A 23,219-nucleotide genomic window follows, 5' to 3' on the forward strand; every position below is an offset into this window, starting at 1 on the left:
GCGTCAGCGTGACCGCAGGTCTGGCCACTGCTCACGGAGACTCGAGAATCCCATAGACAGTGGAGCCTGGCAGGCTATAGTCCATGGGGTCACAAAGAGTTGGACATGACTGAGAGGCTTCCTTTGTTTTCTTTCTTTCCTGCCAGACCAGGTATCCCAGACAGCCTCTCCCTGCGCCATGAAGACTCATCTCATTTTATGAGCCATCAAAAGCTCTACAGTACTTCTCCAGCAGTAGGTTCAAGATGACATATTCCACAACTTATGGAATAACTACTTGGGAAGTCAAAACTCACCACATTGCTCTTTCCAGCTAAGAAAGAGAATAATCTGAATTTTTTAAATGTGGAGACTGTTCTCCAGGTCATTTTTCAATCTCTTCCACCAGTTCTGGGGAACAGGTAAATCAACTTAATTCAGCCAGATCTTCTTTCTCTGCCACAACAGTCCAGTTAGCAATGAAGTGACTGGGCAGGGACAATCATGTGGAAGAGAAAAAAGGAAAGATGCAAATAAAGTCAGCCCTCATTCATTAGAACATGAATGCTGCCGAGCTGACTGCAACACCACACCTTGAACCACTGGGAGAGAAGAAACACTAGAAGTCAACAACTTCGATCATTTAGTATATGCCCCTTCATCACTGCAGATCCACACCCAAGTGAAACTGTCTTAGTCTCTCTCTTTTTCTAAACATTTACTGACTTGCCTGCACAAAGTCTTAGTTGCGGCACTTGGGATCTTCAATCTTCATTGCTACATGCGGGCTCTTGAGTTGCACCACACACGATTTTTAGTTGCCGCATGTGAACTTCATGTCATGGCATGTGGGATCCAGTTCCACGACCAGGGATTGAATCAGTCCCCCTGCACTGGGAACTCAGAGTCTTAGTCACTGGACACCGGGGAAGTTCCAGTCCTATTCTCTTTGAAAGCTTTTAGAACATTATATCCTGGCTTGAATGGAAAGAGAATGTGTGTATGTGTGTGACTTTGTACTGCAGAGTATCTCCAGTTAAGATTTAGACAAATACAGGAAGTAAATGCTAAAAGATCCATAGAAAAACAAAACCACAAGGGTTCATTCTGATTATGAATGTATCCAGGAGGGCTGGTCTTTTTCATTCTTGTCTTCTGGTTGCAGAGCATTTAAACATAAGATCTCTATTCCTGGGTTGTTTTTATTTCATTGTTGTTGTTCAGTCTCTAAGTCATGTCCAACTCTTTGTGACCCCATGAACTACATACAGCACACCAGGCTTCCCTGCCCTTCACTATATCCCAGAGTTTGTCCAAACTCATGCCCGCTGAGTCAGTGATGCCATCCTACATCTCATCCTGTTGACCCTTTCCCTCCTACCCTCAGTCTTTCCCAGCATCAGGGTCTTTTCCAATGAGCCGGCTCTTCAGATCAGGTGACCAGAGTATTGAAGTTTCAGCTTCAGCATCAGTCCTTCCAATGAATATTCAGGGTTTATATCCTTTGGGTTGACTGGTTTGATCTCCTATTCTGCTAAAATGTTTCATTTAAAAAAATTTTATCAACAATCTCATTTCAGCACAATCTCTGATGAGACACCATAAAAGCACTTCCATTCATATTTCACTAGCCACAGCAAGTCACAAGGCCACACCCAACTTCAGAGGGAGTTAGAAAGTGCACTCCTGTCATCTGCAGAGAAGCACTCATCAACCACGCAGATTCTACTTCAGAGTATTTCTCAAATCAGTCCCTACCTAGCCACTGCTCCTGTTGAGTCATGAACTCAGTGCTTTGTGCTTTTCCGAACTAAAATGTAACAAAAGCTCGCAGCGCCATTTCCTACTGCCAGTCTGGCCCCTCTCCAACGCACTCTGCTGGCAGCTGCCAGAGGGCACTTTTGAAAGCGCAATGTCAGCCCTCAGTGGCTTTCAGGTCCACGTTCAAAGCCCTTCACGTGGCACAAAGGTTCTTATTGACGTGGCTACTGCCCACATCCCTGGCTCATTCCCATCCCTCCCCCACACTCACATGGCTGAACCTCATAATTCTCTTTCACTCTCAAGGTTTCCTTTTCTGTACCCTTGAACATGCTATTCCATTGGGGTGAGATAATTTCCATCACTTCTTTTACTAGCTAACTAAATCTGAGCCTTTGAAAATCAACTCAAGAAACTTCTACTCCAGGAGACCTTCCCTAATCACTCCCCATCCAAGTCTGACCTAGAAGCCCCCAAAGCCCCCTGTGTATACTTTGGTCTGAGCACTCTCCATACTGTGAGGCCTTCATTTTACTTACGTGGTTCCTAGACATGATTTTAAACCTTTGGAATTCAGGAACCAGGATCTGTGCAAAGCACTCATTAAAGACCAGTTGGATGGATGCATCAATAAAATCATGCCAGGCTCTGCACTGGGTATCAGTGTCTCAAAGGTCAATCACACACTCTATGCACATCACATACATAGTCTCTGAGACTGCCTCTAGAAGGAGCCAAAGCAGCAGGAGAACTGAAGATGGAGAAAGAAGACAAGGGCAGTTTCCTACCAATTCAGTAAGCAAATGGTTCCATGTCCATTCTTTCCGAAGCCCCAGCCAAAGGAACCCTTCCTCTGTAGTAAATGATGCTTGTCTTTCCCTTTTTCTTTTCTCTCCACTGAAATCCCCTGTCCTCTGTCCTTTCCTAAGAATCCTGAGGGATCTCTAGAACAAATGTAGAAACTTACTTTAGGTTAGCCCTTCCAGATAACACATCTGCACCTTAGGACACTTTACCGCTACAAGCTACTTATAGAAGAAATTCATATCCCTGGCCAGGGAGTTGTGTCAGGATTGGGGACCACAGCGAGAAGGAAAAAAAAAAAAAAAATTTTTATCTATTTCTTAAGATCACCTGAACTTCCCTACACAGGTAACAGGAAACTTTTCTGCCGTCTCCCACTAAAAGGGTACCATAGACAATGAGGAAAATGGATTGTGCCCTCTCTTCCCAGGTCTCTAGAGCCTCTTAGGGCCTTTGGTCTGACTTTTCTAAACAAACTCATCAGGAGAGAACTGAGTTACTTGCTAAGAATTTTTATATCTCTTAAGTATAAAGTTGAAAATGAAAACAGCCCATTTTCATGCTGGTTCCAAGAACCAACCACACACAGTACTTCCTAGAGGCTACACACATTATAAAATCATTAAATAAGCAAAGAGGCAAGACAGAACAGTGATTATCCAGTTTTCTAGCTCTGGAGGACCTTGGACTAGTCACTTAGCTCCTGAGTTTCCCTGTCTGTTAAAGGGGTATGATACTAGCAGCTGCTGTCCTAATAAAACAAGGTGTCTCAATGTCAACATTATGAGCATTTGGGCCTAGATAATTCTATGTTGTGAAGAGCCGTCCTGTGCATTCTAGAGTATACAACACTGTCCCTGGCCTCCAATCCCTGGATTCCAGTCCCCTCCCTCAGTTATGAAGACCAAAACATTTCCAGATATTACCAAATGTCCCCTGTGAGGGCAAAGTCACCATTGGTTAAGAACTTCTGCTGTAAGCAAGATAAACAAATCAATGCACACTGTGTGTGGACCTATTCTTGCCACACAGCAAATGCTCCACAAGTTGACCCAGAGGGTAACAGACCAGAAAGACAGTTTGTTCTGTAACAGGGAGGACTGCACTATTCTTTTAGAGCCCCTAATAAAGCTCCACATTTCTGAATCGCCCTCCATCCTTGAAAGGCCTTGGTAACGACTCCACGTGGCATTGACCACCTGGCAAATCTGCAAGTACTTACGTTATTGTCTCTCCCTCTTCCCTATTGAATGATACAAGCAATTCGTTCAAAATAACGTTTATTATTCCCCTCAATACTTGAATGCCTGCTCAGCCAAAGACACTGTACACTACAGAGAATATTTTTATTGGATTTTACAAACAATAAAAATCACCCATCTGGCCTCACTCACTTTTATCTTCGTTTAAAGCCCATTTTGTTAGAATATCAAAAAATTTGGTTTCCCTCCTACACAGGGAAATGTTAGTGCCTCCCAGTAACACTATGGTGCCCGGCACTTTCCATAGGCTTGGAAGTAACCAAAGTGGCCACTGCATTGACAGACAACTCTGGCTGCTAGAAAGTTCGTCTTTATCCCAGGCCTGACACCTCTCTGCACATTGTTCAGTCAAGTACTGATTGTGTGGCTGCTGTGTGCAAGTGCCACGGCCCTTAAGCCAAATACAAGTCCTACTCCTTTCCTGACTAAAGACAACCAGTTCAGTTCATGATTCCCCATAGACAATGATGTCCTGGTCCCTAATAATCTTGGTCCCCCTCTTCAGATCCACTTCCCTGGGGGTCCAGCTAAGACTCCTCGCTCCCAATGTAGGGGATTCCCCTGTTCGATTCCTGGTCAGGGAACTAGATCCCACATGCTACAACGAATTGTTCACATGCCACAACTAAAGATCCCCCATGCTGCAACTAAGACTCGGCTCAAATAAGTAGTTTTTAAAAATAAAAAAATTAACAGATGCACTTTAATTTATCAATAGACCCTCAAAATGAGGAATCCAAATTGCAGCCCCACTCCAGGTTTGATATGACCCACAAACAACCCAGCAGGACTGGAACATCACTGATCTACACTCGGTCAACCTTCAATACGGCCCACGATGGTCATCTCTTTTAGCAGGCAAGGCCTCCCACTTTAAGGCAAAGTAGCAACTCAGGAATTTTTCATGCAAATTCCCTCCCAGCAAGTTGACTCCCATCCTATATACTCAAGGTCATCTTTTGAACCTATCATATTTAATCTTGTTATCTTAAGTAGAGGCCAGGAAGTCAAGGCTTTAATCTTAGTCCCGTAAACCACGGTTCAACTACTTCAGTTCAATTCAGTCACTCTGACTGTTTGCGATCCCATGGATTGCAGCATGCCAGGCTTCCCTATCTATTCAGCTACTTCTTCCTCCCCTAACTTTTCTCAGCAGCTGTAAGTCCTCTTCAATGCTCACTGAATAAATTGTTATCTTCATCTAAATCAGGGGTAGGCAAATATATAACCCATGGGCCACATCTGTCCCACCACTTGTTACAATAAAGTTTTATTGGAACACAGCCATGTTCATTTCTTTACCCATGTGTGTGGCTACTTTCCCACTACAACACCTAAGTTAAATAGGTACAACAGAGACCATATGGTCTCAAAAATATTTACTATCTGGCCCTGAAAAAGTTTACTTATCCCCACACCAAGGCCTTGAAATATACAGAATAGAATTAAGTCAAAGACAGGATGTTATGGGCCTACAGTTTATCACAAATGATTAATCAACACATTTAGGAAGAATGATTCACAGTTTTGAAATCATGCAAAAATGTGTTCATCCCTAGGGTCTGTGTATAGTTAAAGATATACTCTGCTCTAGGCAATGCTCGATCCTAATAATCCTGTTAAAGTAAGAATAGAATTAATCAATTAATGGAGTGTTGATGAATTAATTCAATAATTGTTTTACTATGATACAGACAGACTAAGGGAAAAATGGGAAAAAGAACAGCCAAATTTTGAAGCAATGACAGGAGGCTGAGGAGAATACCAAGAAGAGAATATCAATTCTAAGAAGCAGCCACAAGCCCAGAACCAAGAGGGACCTCCATAGAAATGTACGGATTTGTACTGATGGTGGTGAGAGCTTCCCATTCAGTCTGGCCTGTGTTGTTGGAGTCTGGTTGTGCTCCAGAGGCATATGATTTTGAAAACTACCATGGTCCCTGCCTGAAATCGCTGTCAAAAGTGGCCCCTCACTGTTGCCCCCATAGACAAGTGATTACTTACGAAGCCCAACACCGTATTGGAATCCCACACCTTGCATAGCTGCAAATTCTCACAGCCTTAAATCCAGGCAACACAAAACCATTTGTCACTTTTTCTTTTTTTTTTAATGTATCGAGACCTAAGTGTGAATCTTTTTTTTAATTGAAGTATCATTGATTTACAATGTTATGTTACTCTCTACTATGCTACAAGGTGAATCATTCATACATATACATTTATTTAAACTCCATGCCCTTTTCTCACTTCCAACTAACAGTTCCCACAGCAGTTTCCTAAAACCAGAGCAGTCTATGCAAGGTAGGTGCCACTGCTCAAAGAAGAAATAATAAAATATCTGCATTTGAAAATATATATACACTAACTAGAACCCAATTGGTAACAAATGTTAGGCCTGATACACTGAGCCTGAAAACCATCTGAGAATGGTCTTTCACCAGGGAGGGAGAGAATATTGCCAAGGTTAAGCTCATGGTCTTTAGGATCTGGCAAATGTGGAATGGAATCTGACCTGTTATTTGAGCCCTTGCAAGAGATATGCATTTGATCCCTGGGTCAAGAAAATCCCCTGGAGTAGAGAATAGCAACCCACTCCAGCATTCTTGCCTGGAAAATTCCATGGACAGAGGAGGCTGGTGGGCTGCAGTACATGGGGCCACAAGGAGTTGAACACGATCGATCAACTAAGCACACACACACAGATAGCACAAGCCTCAATTTCATCTGCAAAATGGAGCTTATAGTTATGCTTCCTCATAGGGTCACTATAAGAATAAATGACATAATGCATAGAGAGTACATAGTACCTGATACCTAGTAAGCATTCAGCAAAGGTCATTATTATTGCTACCAATACTTTGGTCACCTGATGCGAAGAAACGACTCATTGGAAAAGACCCTGATGCTGGGAAAGATTGAAGCCAGAAGGAGAAGGGGATGACAGAGGATGAGCTGGTTGGATGGCATCAGTGACTCAATGGACATGAGTTTGAGCAAACTCTGGGAGTTAGTGATGGGCAGGGAAGCCTGGTATGCTGCAGTCCACGAAGTCACAAAGAGTCAGACATGACTGAGTAACTGAACTGAACTGAACCATTATCCCTATGTTCATGTTAACAAGTACATAAAAGGAAATGCTTGACTTTCCAACGACTTCTAAGACAACGTAACTCTCTTTGAACAACAGCACTGAAATTGCATGCCCTACTTAAATGAGAACACAAGGGCATACAAGGGTTTACATTTTTCCCAAGGCAAGAAAATAAGCAATGATGCAGATGTGGAAAGAATGTTTTCAGCCCACTGCCTACCTGTTATACTCTCATAAAAGAAGTCATTATGTCATTAAACAAGTAATTACCTTTGTTTTATTACTTTTCCAAATAAAAATCACCCATGTTGAACTTAAGAGCCAGGAGCCCAGTATCCCCAAGTCTTCCAGCCATACAACATTACCCTTACCTGTAATATTTGTATTAAGATACAAGTACAAGTGCTTTAAAAAGGGAGAGATACCAAAACACTGTAGCTCCAAAAAGGCAGAAGTTCACTCGACTCTTACGGTAACAATCCAGACATAACTCAGTGGCTTGGGTGACTCTGCTCCACAAGAACATCAGGGACCCAGGCTCCTACTTTGCTGTTCTCCCATCCTCTGTGGCCCCTGGACCAGCACTATCAGCATCACCCAAGAGCTTGTTAGAAATGTAAATCCTCATGTCCCCACCTCAACCCTACTGAATCAGAACTCCAGAAAGGGAGGTCCTGCAATCATAGGCTACGACAAGACTCTTAGACACTGTCCTTATCTTGTGGTCAAATGGACTTACTGCTACTTCCATGTTCTAGGTCATGGAAGGAGGAAAAGAGGAAATGAGAGATAAGTCATTTTCCATCAAGGGAGTAGATGGAAATTACATGTTTGCACATTCTGTTTGTCTTCCACTGGCAAGAAGCCTGGTCAACAGGACTCATCCAGCTGCAAAACAAATGCAGTCTTGAGTAGGGTAGTCATGTGCCGTGATGACACTAAGGGAGTTCCAGGTTAAAAGCAAGAACAGATGTTGGGGGACAATTGAAAGTTTCTGCCATGCTACTAGAAGAAATGGCTACACCCTCCTCGTCCCCACACAGTGGGAAACCAAACATTCCCAATATCTCTCCAAGAGGTTTCATTATTTCCTCTAGGTTTGAATGTTTCCATCCCCCTGAATAATTATCTCAGTTGAGTCAGACCTCTTAAGGCCATTCTTTTCTTTCCTCCCTAGTTTCTTTCCTTCATTTCCCCAAAACCCTTATACAAGAGCAGTTACATGGAACAGGCATTGTGGGGGACACCGATGCAAAGTGGATAACTTCAAATCAGACACCCTCGTTCCAGGGACTTCCTTGGTGGTCCAAGGAAGACTCTGCACTCCTGCATGCAGGTTCGATCCCTGGTTGGGGAATTAGATCCCATATGCCGCAACTAACAGCTCTCTTGCCACAACTAAAGATCCCAAGTGCTGCAACGAAGATCAAAGATCCTGCATGCCACAACCATGACCTGGTGCAAGCAAATAAGAATGTGTTTAAAAGAGAAAACACACCCTCGTTCCAAAGTCCCCCTTGACCATTCCTCCAAGAACCTCTCCCTGGTCAACTTCCTCGCTTTTCTCTATCCTGAGCACCTCATCTCCTCCTTTCTCAGCTGCCTGTGGGAGTCTAACATGGTTCCAGCTTCTGAAAAAAAAAAGGAGTTTCCATCTCTCTTGGTTTCTGATTCAGCCAGTGGGTACAGGAAAGCAGAGGGAAGCATGCCCTCATATCTAAGGAAGATAACAGTAAATTTTCCTAAAGGCCAATCCCACTCTGGCAGAAATTCTGTTATCAGGTTTGAAACAATACATTGTTTTCCTCCACCCAAAAATACATCATGGGGCCACCAGGCATGGCAGTTCACCTCTGAAACACATTAAGCATTTTCCCAGCGGTCATGCTGGTGGATTACTATGTAAATTTAAGTCAATCAAATCAAATGGACTTAAGAGAAGGGACTTGCAATAACTAGCATTTGTTTCACATGTTTACTTTTCATTTTTTTTAACTTAAAATTGATAAATTTTACTCTGAAATGGCATAGATCTATTGAAGCCCTGTTTGTAGACCAGTATTTCTTCCCATCCTATCAATGGGCTATTTCACTTAATTTACCAAAAACATAAAAATGTATAGTTAATCAAAATCTTTAAATAAAAGAAGTAAAGAGTTAAAAAGTTGAAACAGTACAAGAAAGCACAAAATCAAAAGGCAGTATCTCCTTCCCTACTCTGTTTCTCCCCAAAGATTATTTGGTAACAACAGCATGTGCTTCCTTTCAGGGGAAAAAAATAATGTGCCTATTGCAATGATTATGCCTAAGCATTTATTGGAAGTTTACTTTATGCTGTACACTGTACCAAGCATTTCACAAGTACGCATTTAACTCTCATGACAACCCTAGGATGGGCCCAGATTTTATAGGTGAGGAAACTGAGGCACAGAGTGCTAAGTGGGCAACTCACCCATGGTCACACATCAAGTAGTGGAGGGGAGAATCAGCCCAGGTAGGCAGACTCCTGAGTCCAGGCGCTACAGCACCTCACTCAGTGGGACGTGGACCCCACGTGGCCCACACATTTCTCTAAGTAAAGCCATCAAAATATTCATTCCTCAAATCCCAACACAGCCACTCAAGGAATGTTCTCTCTCAGACCAATGAGCACATTTCTAATTTATTCCCCATCCAAGAATTACAAATTTTTTGGCCACACCTCATGGTTTGTGGGATTTTAGTTCTCCACCAGAAATTAAACCCCATACCCTGGCAGTGAGTCCTAACCACTGGGATGCCAGCGAATTCCCCAAAAGAAGATTTTTTGTTTGTTTGTTTAAGAAAATTACAAAACAGAGAGACCACTGTAGAAAAGGAGAACAGACCCAAGGAGCAGCCAAATGCTGGCTTTCTTTTCCTTTCCCCGTGTCCTCTCTACTAAGGAAATACTGATGGGAGCACCTTTAGGATTACAGATGGCAACCAGACGGACCGGAAGGAGGTTCCTCCAACCGGAAATGAAAGTAGGGGGCGGGGCATCTCCCAGGGCTGTTCCATCTGAGAAGAGGTTCCTCCACAGAGAGTGGCCCTGACTCCAGAGTCTCAGAAAGAGGGTTTAGATTGAACAGTGCCAAAGAAAATTGCACTAGATAGAGTTAAACAGGCAAGGGAGATTTTATTCAAGACTCTTGCTGCAAGAGGGGAGAGAGGCTGAACATAAAGGCAAGCAGGAGAGTTGCTACGTGCCGGGATGAGCTGGTGGGAAAGTACTAGAGGAAGTTAGCAGGGAGGTTGGTCGATGTAATCAGGCCATCCATCTGTGTTTGCTAATTGGTGCCTATGGACGTTATGATTCCTATCTGCCCACACAGACTGGGAGACAATCATGGCCAAGTTTCCTGATGATTCATTTCAAAGGGGTGACTCCCAGGTCCTTGAGAAAGACATTCCTGGGTTAGAACCCTGGCGAGAGGCTGGGAGAAGATTTACCTCTCAAAGGGGCAGAGAAAGAATTTACGATTGAAGGTTTTTTAAAGTAAGCACTCTAAGAAAAGCAGGTCAGAGGTCTGGAGTCATAGGGAGGAAGCCCTGGTGCGGGACTGACAAGTTTAGCCGAGCTGAGTGGACCTTGCAGAACATCTGGCTCCTTCCAAGGGCCAGGGTCCTCTGCACACTTCACACTCGAAGCCCTGAAGCCCTGAAGCCCACCACTTTGTCCCCAGTGCAGCAATTCAAAACTGATCTTCCCTTTCATTGTAAAAGTAGCCCCTGTTTTTGGAAAATTATTTGGTTCCCCGTCAACTTCGGCTTTGTTCCTTCTCCTTTGGCATCGAAACTGTTAAGATTTTGAAAATCATTTCATTGAAAGACAGAATGGAAAAGCAAAGCTTTCTTAATCGGATCTCAGCACTGCACCAACTTAGCTGACTTTGCATTTTGAAAAAGCTGCCCAGTTTCCTGAGGAGGCAAGATAGCAACCATTGAAGCACTGCTGTAGCAAGCAGGCTTTCTTCTGTTAATGCTGGGCAGCTTGGGCCTAAATGGCTTAGGTACAGTTCTACTTAGACAAGACTCTCCAATGAGGGACCACTGGCAAGGAAGATGCTGAAAAATACCATCAATAGCAATTAATACAGAAATAAGAGGAAATTCTATTTAATTAAAATTAGTAGTAGCATAGCTCACAGCCTTGACTGTAGCCTGTGCCTGTCTCTAACTCAGGAAAAGAAACAGAAGCTCGTCAAGGGAGGCCAGCAAACTTATTTCCCATCCCTTCTACTGGGCTATAAAGGAATTCTCCTATAGTTCTTCTTGTGTCATCAAAACACCTATCTCCTCTTCACTGAACACTCAACCTTTACATCCGAACAGGAGAATTGTTGAAAACCCAAAGCCGGCAGCTGCTTCCCCCGCCCCTGTCACCTCCTGGAACTAGAGGAAACCTGCAAACTGGCAGCAGCCCCTCCTGTTCACCCACAGCAAGCTCCTTCCAGAATTCACAGTGATGGAGTTGCTTTGCAGAGTGGTTGAAAGATTTGCTCGGAAGCCTATTTCTTCCTCCTTTCTCCTCAATTGCAGAACAGATCCTTCTGTATCTCAGAAGCACCATCCAGGAATCCTACAATCAGGGACCCAGGGAATCCCTGAGGTGGTCCCTTTGGGGAGCTCCAGGACCCTGCCCCAGGAACCTTGCTAGATTCTTTGGTCAATTTAGGCAGGAAATGAACCAAGGAGAGAGACCTTTCCCAGTTTAGGGACAGAGGCAGAACAAGGAGCCTCAGCAACACCAATTCTGATCTCCAAAGTGGGTTCCACAGCCCCTCTGTCCTCTTGAGGAGAACCATGTGGTGGCCATAAGTGAGACTCATATTCGCAGGGGAAAGAGCTGTCACTTAGCGAGCAGCTCAGAACCAGACAGAGACAGGGAGCGGGTGGACCCATCTGATGGGGCTCAGTCGACCTGGGAGTGAAACAAACCCAAAACCCTGCAAAGTTGCCCTCAAGACCTGTGCTGCCTGATCTGCTGCTGCTGCTAAGTTGCTTCAGTCGTGTCCGACTCTTTCCTCTAAAGCCCACTTCATTTTTCAGGACTTTCTTAACTGAAACAGATACATTGTTATTCTAGGCTTTGTTTTTTAGTGTTTTTAAGGTTGTGTTGTTTTTACAAAACAAGGTTCAACTAATGTCCCTGTGTGCCTGATGCTTTGTGATCAAGTCTCAGAGACTGTTGTGAGTTTCAAATAAGATCTGCGGTCTTATTTATTTATTTAGTGTTTATTTATTTGGCTATGCTGGATCTTAGTTGCAGCAGGTGAGATCTTTGATCACTGAGGCCTGCAGGATCTTTAGCTGTGGCATGTGGGACCTAGTTCCCTAATCAGAGATCGAACCCAGGACCCCTGCATTGGGAGCACAGAGTCTTGGTCACTGGACCACCAGCAAAGTCCTTGAGATCTTATTTTTAAATGACTATTTTCAAACTTATCTGAAAAGATTTTCTAAAATGGCCAAATGAAGTATCAGGAATTTTTATGCGAAACCAAGAGTGAAATACTTTAAAAGGAGGTAAGAATCCCTGCCTGCCCATGGTATCCCAAGGGACAAAGCCTAAAGCCCCCACATCCCTGCATTAGCAGGAAGCCCAGCTCATCTCCTCATCATTGCCTTTACTGATCCACAATTCACACATTAAAATAATAATCAACATAAAACCATGCAACGGAAAGTACTTACCCGGAAACCTGGGGGCAAGGAAAATGGCTTCAATTCACATTCGATCTGGCTCTGAGCTTTCTGGAAAACAAGGCAAAAAGGAAAGCATCATGGGCTATGTGGGTTATTTACCTTCTTACTAGTATCAGCTCTAACAGAGTCCAAATTCATCTTTCTGGTTTTAAAGATAAAGAAACTTGGGCACAGAGAACATTAGGAGTTTTGCACATTACAGACCTGAGCTGAATCTGAACTTGAACCCCAGTCAACTGAGCCTTTCTGAACTCCTGTGCCATTCTGCACCCTTGGTGTTTCCCTCCAGCCCTCAAATACAGTTTTTCCCCAACCCTGGATAGAAGAGTGACCAGGGAAGGCTTTGACCACAGCAGGACTCCTGTGGCTAGGTCATCAGGTCATTAAGCTGTACATGCATGCTGCAGCCCATGAGGTCACAAAGAGTCGGACACGACTGAGCAACTGAACTGATGATTATACACGTACCCATGTATTCACATCCTTCAAAGGATGGGGAAAACTGTGCTCTTCACTATTGAGTTGTGTGAACATGGCAAAGAGTGATAGGGAAGGAAACTAATACTCACATCCAGGCCAGCTGAGCTAGGAGCATTTGTATGTATTCATCATTTTTAGTCCACCTGAACAGCTTGCAAGATGAGGGCCTTAGTGAGTGCTAAATAGCTTGGCCAAGGTTGGTTAACTATTAAGGGTTGCAAGATCAAAATATAAAACCTAAGAAATCTATGTGACTTTAAAGCATAGGCTCTCCCCACAAAACAATATTGGCTCCAAACCTACCCTGTGTCTTTCTTCATTTACAAAATCAGGATGTTGCATGAATGTTCATTAAGAAAAGACTGCACATATACCTATGTGTATACTACAAAAGAAGGACCTTAAAGAAATACCCCAAAGGGTTAACGATGAGTTTTCTCTGGGGCAGGGTATGAGCATACCTCCAGGAAGGAGCAGGGGAAGAGGGGCATATATCAATATAAAACTTAAATCTCTTACAGTTAAAATATATTTATATGCCACATAAATTAAATAAAATAAAATAGTGCAATTAAAATAAAATAAAAGGGATTGAATTAGATAATTCTTGAAGTCCTTCCTGGTTATGACCATTGTATATTTCTCCTTAAGAAGCTGCATGTTCAGCAGCCTCCCTGAAAACCTACTTCAACTGAAACTGCAGAATAGTTTTTACTAACAATGTGGAGCAATTGCGTCACCCAGTGGTCATACTAAAAATGACAAAGTACCTTTCCTATCCACATGAATAAGTCAGATATTGTGTTCAGTCTTCAGGAAAACAATAGTTCCTTTTGCATTTAACAATGATAAGCAATTAAGTTAATTTAATAAATGCAAATTTTTATCTGTGGTAAAATCTCTTTATTATTCCCTCAAACCAACCAACACTGTGTTCTCATTTATCCTCATGGTCACATTTTTCATTTTCAGCTTCATAGATTAACAGTGTCATAGCCAGAATGAACCTTAGGTACCCATGGAACCTGACCACATCATTTTACAAAGGAGGAAATCTGTCTCGAGCTTGTGGCCAGATGCAGGAGACACAGGTTCAATCCCATGGCCAGGAAGATTCCCTGGAGAAGGGAATGGCAACCCACTCCAGTATTCTTGCCTGGAGAATCCCATGGACAGAGGAGCCTAGTGGACTATAGTCCATAAAGTCACAAAGAGTCGGACACGACTGAGCACACCCTATACGAGGGATGCAAGGCTTCTAATCATACTCTCATTAGAACTGAAGTCCTCTATTACTAACCAATGTTGAATTCGTTGTCACATTGGGGGTCATTAATCTTTTGTATGGTGAGATGTCTACATCAGTCAGTAAAGTCTGTAAGTGCACAAATAAACTACATTATATCACAAAGGAACCAATTATATTGGAATACGTTTCCATCCACAGATCCTCAAGGCTCCATGAATACCAGGTAAGAACCCACGAAAAAAGGCCCAGGAAATGATTCACTTCCCAAAGACAGACTGTGATGAACCTGCTAACCATCGATAAGCACTCAATTGCCCTTTTCTCCAGTTCCCCTTTTTTGCAAGCAAGTTTTTATCAGCCCTATGCTGTCCCTCAATGCACAGAAGACATCGTCCTCGAGTAAGCCACTTCTTCCCTATTTTTTCATTCTCTGCTGTAAGACAGAATGTTCACAGAAGGCAGCAGAAGTTTTCCTTCCCTGTTTGGCTCCCCAAGCATGTGTTACTAGGGTCATCATGGTGGAATGCACGGAACAGCTGTGAAATGAGATGGCACAGATTTTGAATCCCACTTCTCCCCCTGAGGCATAGGAACAAGGAACGGTATATCAATATTACAGGAATGGGATAAGTAAAGTGTCTGGCACTGAGCCTAGCGGATGGTTACTGCTCCATAGATGCTGATTTCCTTCCTCCATACAAGCAGTTGAAACAAGTAGTGTGCTGATTATTTCCCATTTACTCTTCAAATCTACTCTCTACCTTTCTCCATCCACCTCTTTGCAGCAGGGGGTTAAGTATCCACTGTATCAGTGCATTCCCTTGCCCTTTGGCTGCAATTAGATCCAGACATTAAGAAATACCATTTGGGTATTAGAAGGAAAGAAGAAAGGAAAATCAGATTTTAAAATCATCTAGCTACCTACCTACCTTTAAAATCCCTCCCTACCAAGTCAGCTGAGCTGGGTGCGCACAGCTAACAAAGGCAACCCTCTCCATAAAGTCACCCTCTCTGGGCGCCCACGACCACTGCCTCCCTTGCTCCTCAGGCCACACAAAGAATGGCTCCTAGGCTCCTAGCCCTGGCATCATGCCCCATCCCTTATTGGTTTCCCTTAACTCTGCCCACACCACTACAAGGAGTGCTTCTACTAAGGTCTTCTCGATTACCCCGTTTGCAAGGCATCTGTTTCCTACTGGAACCCTGAGTGACATAGACAACTGCTGACAAAATGAGGAAGGTAACTAGAGAGTCTGTACAGTGTGCGTCAAGTCATTCAAACACACAACACACACACACACACACACACACACACTCTAGGTTGGCATATGCTGTATTGGATGTGCCCTGGATGACACACCCATCCTCTTCCTTGTCCTGTTAAGAATGGCTCTTTTCCTATTATACAGAGTGAAGTAAGTTAGAAAGACAAATATATTAATGCATATATATGGAATCTAGAAATACAGCAATGATTTGCAGGGCAATTTGCAGGGCAGCAAGGAGACAACAAAATAAAGAACAGACTTTTGGACACAGTGGGGGAAGTGAGAGGGTGGGATGATTCGAGAGAATAGCACTGAAACATGTGCATTACCATATGGAAAATAGATAGCCAGTGGGAGTTTGATGTATGATGCAGGGAACCCAAAGCCCAGGGTTCTGTGACAACCTAGATGGATAGGGTGGGTAGGGAAGGGGGGCTCAGGACGGGGGCAGGGTACATGTGTATACCTGTGGCCAATTCATGTTGATGTATGACAGAAGCCATCACAATATTGTAAAGTAATTATCCTCTAATTAAATTTTTTAAAAGAGTGGCCTTTTTATATTAGAAAAAAGAATGGTGATCATTTTAAGATGTATAGAAATATCAAAACACTATATTGTGCACCAAGAACTAATATAGTGTTGTAGGTAAGTTATTGAGAAGGCGATGGCACCCCACTCCAGTACTCTTGCCTGGAAAATCCCATGGACTGAGGAGCCTGGTGGGCTGCAGTCCCTGGGGTCGCTAAGAGACAGACATGACTGAGCGACTTCACTTTCACTTTTCACTTTCATGCATTGGAGAAGGAAATGGCAACCCACTCCAGTGTTCTTGCCTGGAGAATCCCAGGGACGGGGGAGCCTGGTGGGCTGCAGTCTATGGGGTCGCACAGAGTCGGACACGACTGAAGCGACTTAGCAGCAGCAGCAGCAGGTACATTATACTTTAAAACAAACAAACTCACAGAAAAAGAGAACAGATTTGTGGTTCTAGAGGTAGGGAGTAGGGGGAGGGAGAATAGAATGAAGGTGGTCAAAAGGTACAAACTTCCAGTTATAAGATAAATAAGTACTAGAGATGTAACATACAGCATGATAAATATAATTAACATTGCTTCACATTATATATGAAAATGGTTAAGTAAATTCTAAGAGTGCACCTCATAAAGAAAAGTAATTTTTTTTCTCTTGTAATTATATGAGATGAGGTACATTCACTAAATGTATTGTGATCACTTCATAATGTATGTAAATCAAATCATTATGCTGTACACTTTAAACTGATAAAGTGCTGTAAGTCAATTATATCTCAATAAAGCTGAATAATAAAACTGAAAGGGAAAAAATCATCAAAGAAGGAGGAGAAGTGAAGAAAAGGAATACAAGGAGAAGGAAGGAAGGGAGGGAAGGAGAGGAAGACTGAGGAAGAAGCAAACCAACCTACAGCTGAGGAACAAAACAAACGTTTTCTTCATGGTTACTTAATCACAGTAGGTAAAAACCTAGGTGGAAGATATAGAATTAGCAGCTAGATTTCTGCAATATATTTTGTTTTATACATTTGACTTCAAAACCATATAAATATTTTATACAATTATAAAACACATTAAAAATTAAAGCAAAGTTAAGATTCCAAAGCAAAATTAACCAAATGAATCTGAGTATGTACCAGGTTGAAGACATAACCACACAGAAAAGAAGTGTTTCAAAGAGCTTTAAAATGCAGTCACGTGACAGCTTATCCCTAACGCCTTAGGACAGTGGTTCTCAACTGGTAGCAATTTTGACCCCAGAAGCCATTTGGCAATGTCTGGAGCATCTCTGATTATCACAAGGGGTGACAGTTGCTACCAACATCTAGTAAATAGAGGCCAGAAATGCTGCTAAGGGCTTCCCTGGTGGCTCAGTGATAAAGAAACCGCCTGCAATGCAGGAGACTCAGGTTTGAACCTTGGGTCAGGAAGATCCCCTGGAGGAGGGAATGGCAACCCATTCCAGTGTTCTTGCCTGGGAAAGCCCATGGACAGAGGAGTCTGGTGCACTGCAGTAAATGGGGAAGCAAAAGAGTCGGACACAACTTAGTAACTAAACAACAACAATAAAGCTGCTGTTGTTCAGCATCAGTCCTTCCAATGAACATTCAGGGTTGATTTCCTTTAGGATTGACTAATTTGATCTCCTTGCTATGCTTGCCATAGTAATCAATACAGTATGGTATTGAGCAGGGAGAGACAAATTGGTACAATGGAGCAGAATAAGGAATACAGAAATAAGCACACACATAAAGCAAATCAATTTCAACAAACGAATTTTACCAAGCCAATTTAGAAGCTGAAGAGGATCTTCTTTTTAAAAATGTTGCTGGAACAAATAGACACTAGTAAGAAAAAGAAGACAAGTCATTGACTAGGAAAAACTATTTTCAGCATGCATATGTGATCAAATAACTACAAAAAAATCTTGTATTTAGCACATGTAAATAATTTCTACAAATCAACAATAAAAAGACAAAGACTCAAAAATGTGCAAAAAACAAGCAGCCATCTTTAAACACACACGTACAATACACAAAATGATACATCATATGGGCCATGACTTGATAATTGATGAATCTGGGTGATGGGTACATGCATATTGACTGCTCTCCTCCCCTACTTTTGTGGAGGTATGAAATTGTATATCATAAAAACTTGAAAAGAAAAAGAGTGAACATCTGTAACCAAGGAAATAATTCTGATTCTCAGGGAAAAGATATCGATTTCCCCAACCCCAACAATTAATACCAACCAATGGTACTGGTTGATTCATACTCAGGCTGTACATATTTTAAACGTATCAATCCTAGGTTCTACGCTGAACCATTAAATCTGAATCTCTAGGGATAGAACCCAAGCTCAGTGCTTTTTTAAACTTCCCTGGAGAGCCTAAAGTTCAACCATAGTCAAGAAGCGCAGATGAATACTATCTTAATTCCTGGTCACTTTTTATGTTCTCTTTGGATGTCATAACAGTTAGGGACTTGACAAGAAAGAATTTACCTGACATGGGAGTATTTGTAGAAAAACCTGGGCAGGATTAAGAGAAGAAATGCACCCAGCAGGAAACCATCGCATGAATTAATCCCTGGAACCGAAGGGATCAGAAGTAGAACAGTGTTTCCAGGGCACAGGGAGGGCCAGAGTGTGGGAAGGCACAGTCCTGGACTAGACCAGCTGCCAAGGCCCTGGGGAGCACAAATAAGGACCCCGACCTTCCTCGCCCTCCCTCCTTCCAGGATGGCAGGGAGAGACACAGAGCAGGACAGAGCTGGAAGAGCATTTGAAGAAGGTGGTGCTAGGCACGTGTGCCAGCTACACAGATGCCAACAATTCCAATTCCTGGCCACCAGTCTGGCCTGCCCACTGATGCCTGGCTTCCCTTCTTGTCTGATGGTGACTGGGGAAATAATTGGATCACTTTCCTGAACCCACCAATGGAGGAGGAAATCGCAACCCACTCAAGCATTCTTGCCTGGAAAATTCCATGGACAGAGGAGCCTGGAGGGCTACAGACCATGGGGTCACAAAGAGTGGGATACAACTGAGCATACGCCAGTGCAGAAAAGGCCAGAGGCCAGTCTGGGAGAATCAAGGCAAGGCTTTCAGTTGTGCAGAAATCATACGTCAGTTTCAGACAAAGAATTTAAGTCACCAATCTATAAAAACTATGGAGTCACATAGTATCTCACTAGCAGAGAACTAACCTCTGATTTCCCTTTCCTGGCCACTCTTTATTTAAAGAAAGAAGGAAAGGAAGGAAAAAAAAAAAAAGGACAGAGACTGAAAAGTATTGTTTTCAATAACTGTATCTGAAAATGCTATACGAAATTACTTTATTTGATGTAGGCAGGGCTAGGTAAGTCATCCAGCCCATACTCCTCATTTCACAATTAAGGGAACTGAGACGAGAGAGGTGAAGTAATTTACCTAAAGTCCCCACCTGGTTAAGAACAGAGTCCAAATATTGTGACATCCAGCCCAGGGTGTCCACCCAGCTCAGAACACCACAGGGCCTCTTAAGGGGTCCTCCTCTTTGCCAACAAAACCTGGATCAACTAGAGCCCCAGAGTAGCAAGATCATGTAAACACCTGCCACTTAACGTTTTATTTTCATTTCTATTCAGATGTCACTGCCTGGATTTATTTCATGGTTATTACTCAGTCCATTTCAGTGGGCAGTTTTTAAAGCTGAAAAGGGTAATAAATGCCAACAAGCTTCCAGCTGGCTTCCTGGAGGGCGGCTAGTCCAGAAAGAGGGTGCTGAGTGGGCCACCTCAGATGGTGCCAAGTTGTCCCAGGGAGGCGAGCATGAGCAGGAAGCAGACTTCATCAGCCTCCTGATAAAAAAAACTAGGCAGCTCCAAAACGACTGTTTCTGGCATTGATTGACTCAGCCTGCAGGCCTGGGAGCTGGCATCCCAGAAGCTGGCTCAGTGGCTACAGAGGGTGGAGCTTAGGCAATATGAGACAGGAATCTTCTCTGGTGATATAGGAGTCTCTCTCCTCTGTTGTGGGGGAGACACAGGTGGTGGGAAACACTGAGGTGGCAGATCCCAGGGAGGGGACAAGGAAGCAGCATGTTCTCAGCCCCAGACAGGAGGCAATGGGGCAATGGCTGTGCGTGTGTGCTAAGTCGCTCCAGTTGTGTCCAACTCTTTGCAACCCTATGGACTGTAGCCCGCCAGGGTCCTCTGTCCATGGGATTCTCCAGGCAAGAATACTGGAGTGGGTTGCCATTTCCTTCTCCAGGGCATCTTCCTGACCCAGGGCTCACACTGGGGTCTCCTGCATTGCAGGCAGAATCTATACCATCTTGAGCCTAGTGTTGAGCCTGGGAAGCCTGCTGTTGAGGGCAGCTCTTCTAAAACAAGATTAGCTCTCCCAATTCTGGGATCCTTATACAGAGGTCCAACCAAGGATGAGAGGAAAGACCAATGATGCCCAGGGTTCCTTCCAGCTCAGAGAACCATGTCCTAGAAAGAGCCAGCAGAGCTCCCTTCATCCCACATCCAGGGTCCTCAACCACAGCCCTGTCGGTTCCCTTCATAGCACATCACAATCTGGAATTACAAATCCAACTGTTCACTTGTTTGTTAGCTGTCTCCCCCACATGACCACGCTCCTCTAGGCCAGGGATTGTTGTACCCAGTGCTCCATGTTGTACCCTACACTTCATAGGTGCACAAAAAAATATCTGATAGAAGTGTTAAATACAGGGATGATTGTGAAACACCCTTACTCCTGAAGAAGGGAAAACCACTTGCAGAAAGAAACAAGCTCTGGCATTTGTAAGTAGGATCAATTACAGTGTGTTCTTGTATCTCCATTTGCCTGGCCAGCTGGAAGCCACTCTGCCCTGTGAGATGATAAAATTTGTATAGCCCCTTGTGGATGCCAAAGCACTTTCATAGCATGGCTTACCCAAAATTGCTGTACCAATAAGCAGGAAACACTTATTCTACCTCCAGATTCAATGTTCTCCCCTCCACCCCTCGCACGATCAGAGTCCTAGTTCCGAGCATACACCAGGGACGGGCTCTATTGCTCCATTTTCAAAGAAGAAAAACAGGAGCTCTGAGAAAATACTGGCTTTGCTAGTCGAAGTTAGGCCTCTAGCAAGAGCCAGAACTCCTCAAAGGATTTGAAAGGAGGAAAAAAGGAAATTGGGGCTTAAAGGGACATGTATTCTTTCCCGCTGGTAGAGGAGAAGCAAAGAGGATAAAAGGAAACAGAGAAAAGGGGAGTGTTTCTGGGCTAGTGATCAGTGAGATAACTAAGTGGCCGCTAATCCTCCATTTTGCCCCAGATAAAGGAGGTGCACTAATCACTGGGAAAGGGCGGGTTACCCCACTGGGAACTCATGTTTCCACCACCTTGCCTTGTGCACATTAAATCCCAGTCTTTTGAAGGGCAAAGTGCATGACATACATTAAAACTACTGTTGTTATTAATAATGCCCAGCCTTTAGATTTGCATAGCTCCATTCCTCCTAAGAGTTTAAAGCCCTTCATACATAGTATCTAATTCTCTCTCAGAATTTTTAGTAGAAAAACATTCCCAGGTCACTATGTAAATATACATAAAAGTTCTTTAAGACATCAGAACACATTTCAGTCTTATTTATACCCTGTGCCCAGGTTAGCACATTTCCATTTTGACTATGTATCTCTAAAACACCAATTTTCAAGACAGAAACCTAAAAGAGCAACTGTAAACCTCCCATCTCTGGCCAAACTTACTTCCTTTCCATACCTCCATCACAAGGAGTGTAGAAGAAGCTTCTCTCACTTTAAAAATAGCACAGGACTGCTAGGGAGGAGTAAGGGAGAGATGGAGTGGGAGTTTGGAATTAGCAGATGCAAACTATTATACATACAATGGATAAACAATGAAGTCCACCTGTATAGCACAGATAACTATATTCAGTATCCTATGATAAACCATAGCGGAAAAGAATATGAAGAATGTATACATATAACTGAGTCACTTTGCTCTATAGTAGAAATTAACACAATACTGTAAATCCACTATACTCCAATAAAACAGTTTTTTAACAAGTAGCACAGGGCTCACTTCCCACCCTCACCCCATCCTCCCTTTGATACTGTCTGCTCCTGATGTTAACTAAGAGGTAGAAACAATAGTTCGCACTGAGTGTCTACTCTGTGCAAGCCACTGTGCTAATTGCTTTACAAACACTCACTTATTTAATCCTTGGGACAGAGACATCTAGTCATCCACCCACAGCCACAGTAGTAGAAATTTTAGTCTCCCCTGCAGCTAGGTGTGACCATATGACTATTTTCTGGTCAATAATTAAAAGTATCTGTGGAGAATTCCAAGCACACAGCATTATTCTTAAACATGTCTTTCCTCTCCCCTGACTTCACTGATGTTTACAGTCTGAGAACCCAAAACATAACCGATTGAAAACCTCGGCTTTGACTTTTTCCTGATTATGGTTCAAATCGCTCACTATTCCTTAGTCCAAAGATGAAACAATGTATGAGTTATATATTGCAGATATGCAGATGACCTGGCTCCTTGTTGATATTTCTGAGCCACTGAGTCATTCAACTCCGAAGCTTGTCCTTCTTACGGATTCACTGTTCTATACTACAATAAATGTTCAATTGGTTTGAGCCAGGTTGAATCCGAATTTTCGCTATTTGTAGCCAAAATCCTTCTAATGAGTAGTTTGTTTTCCATCTTTTCAGAGGATGAAATGATCCAAGTTAGGATAGGAGTGGTTAGTGGGGAAATGAGACTCACTACTACCAGCCCTTATTCAGTGCTTTGAAACTCACCAGTGCTCATTGACACTCAGCACTGATGCAGCTCATGGACAGTGTCCCTGACCACCTGCTGCTTATCCAGATGGCTTTCTGGTAACTCTGGGTCTGAATATAAGTTCTCTGACTTGAGCCATACAACCACAGGGGCTAGGGATAGCCTACACTGGTTTTAATTAGACAGTTAAAGATTGAGAGGAAACTCTTGGTCAGGTTGGAAAATCCTCCCAGCAACTTGGCTGAGCAGAAAAGAAGCTTGTGAATGAG

The 23,219-nt window shown here is 43.2% G+C and overlaps 1 long non-coding RNA gene across 2 annotated transcripts in view; it reads right to left on the bottom strand.

Moving 5' to 3' along the window:
• LOC133256923 (uncharacterized) overlaps positions 1-12,671 on the bottom strand; it is a 242,876-nt gene extending 230,205 nt beyond the window's left edge. For both annotated transcript variants that reach the window (XR_009739336.1, XR_009739335.1), the window contains exon 1: positions 12,613-12,671. This is a non-coding gene — a long non-coding RNA (uncharacterized LOC133256923). The remainder of the gene's footprint in view (positions 1-12,612) is intronic.
• Between the last annotated feature and the right edge of the window lie 10,548 nt (positions 12,672-23,219).

The sequence above is a fragment of the Bos javanicus genome, chromosome 11, assembly GCF_032452875.1.
Source record: "Bos javanicus breed banteng chromosome 11, ARS-OSU_banteng_1.0, whole genome shotgun sequence".
NCBI lineage: Eukaryota > Metazoa > Chordata > Mammalia > Artiodactyla > Bovidae > Bos > Bos javanicus.